This window comes from Molossus molossus, unplaced genomic scaffold, assembly GCF_014108415.1.
Source record: "Molossus molossus isolate mMolMol1 unplaced genomic scaffold, mMolMol1.p scaffold_m16_p_5, whole genome shotgun sequence".
Classification (NCBI taxonomy): domain Eukaryota; kingdom Metazoa; phylum Chordata; class Mammalia; order Chiroptera; family Molossidae; genus Molossus; species Molossus molossus.
In genome coordinates, this window is record NW_023425388.1 from 28,306,998 (window position 1) to 28,308,821 (window position 1,824).

The window sequence follows — 1,824 nt, forward strand, 5'->3', positions numbered from 1 at the left end:
CGGGCTGTTTTCTGGGCCAGGAAAAGGCAAGAGCCAGTGTGTTCACCGCGGCTGTTCAGGTGCTGCTGACAAGGAGCAAACTAAGCCACGGGGAGCCCGTGGGTTTGGGGAGGGAGTGGGTAGAGGGCAGGGGAGGTGCCGTGAAAGGGTGGGTGGCACGATCTAGGGCAGCATTTCTAAAACTTGAGTAATATAAGGATTCCTTTCCAGGGAAAAATATTGCAGCCTATCTCCATTGTTTAATGAAATTAGCCTAATTAGAGTATGTTCAGACAGAAAACGAATTACAAATTCCTTATGCTTTTAGTTGTTGTACAACTCTAAAACAGAGATAATTTAGCAAAACCAAATAGAAACACAATTTTAATAGCAGTAATATTGCAGTTAACGGCACTGATTTAATGTGATGGATGCTGTTTTTTGCTGAAATAGCCACAGCGTACTTCATGCATGTGGCATCGACACCAGGGGCTCTCTGGACATTGTGGTCTCCACTTCATGTGCTGTGATGGCCCAGTTATTAGCAATCCTGACACGTGTCTAGAGGGACAACTCTAAGGCCTTTGTTGTACAAACTGTGATGTCCTTTGGCCTCCACTGGGTGCAAAGACACTATCCATGAGTTTGGGAGGACTCCGTACAGCTCCCTGGTACCACTGTGGTCACAATAGCAAGTTTGGGTACCCATGTTGTATGGTACTTCTTCCTGATAAAGGGATTGGCTATACAGATGATAAAGAATATGCTTATTTTAATGTTTTAAGATTGATTTGGGATTGCATTGCACCGAAATGTAAGCTCTCCTGAGAGCAGGGACTTGGCTTTGCACCCTGCCCTATTCTTGGCGCCGAGAACAGTGCCTAGGATAGCTCTGTGCCTTAGAAACATAATGTAACCCATGAACATGAGCCACACATGTAACTTCCTATTTTCCAGTAGCCACATATTTTTAAAAAGTAAAGAAAAGCAGGTGATGTGAACTTTAATAATGTATTTTATTTTATTTTTTTATTATTATTTTTTATTTATCCTCACCCGAGGACATTTTTCCATTTTTTGTTCAGATAGAGCGGGAGGGGGAGAGAGGAAGAGAGAGAGAGAGAAACATCAATGTGAAGGGACACATCGAGTGGCTGCCACCCGCACGACCAACCAGGGCCGGGGACAAACTGCAACCGAGGTACGTGCCCTTAGCGGGAACCGAACCCGGGTTTCTCTGTACCGCAGGCCGATGCTCCAACCGCTGAGCCAAACCGGCCAGGGCTAATGTATTTTATTTAACCCAGTATATGAAAAATATTTCAACATGTAACCAATGTAAGATTATTAATGCGAGGCTTTATAGTTTTGTTTTTGCACTAAGTCTTCGGTGTCTGGTGTCTGCTTAGATTTGCAGCACGTCTCGGTTCAGACCAGCTACCTTTCAAGTGCTCATCGCCACATGCAGCTGGTGGCTGCTGCCCTGGGCGATGCAGGTAGAGGAGACAGCAGACGCTCAGCAAACATGTTTCCAAAAGAATATTGCTGCATGGATAAAAGAGCTTTCAGATTCTCAGGGTGCCGTTTTCAGAAATGCTGGCACCCCCTCTCATGTGACAGTAGGAGGAATCAGAAGGGGCTCTAAGCTGCTTACCTGGATGATGAAGGCATCCTTCTACCTGGTCACCCTATGTCCAGCCTTGCTCTGGTAATTGTGCCTCTCAGGAAAGCCATTGTACTTTTTAAAAATGCAACGTGTATCAAGTCATTCCTTTGCTTAAAAACCCTCCAGTGACTCATCTTTAACATTAAAGTTGAAGCTCCTTAGTACGGATAACAGGGCCC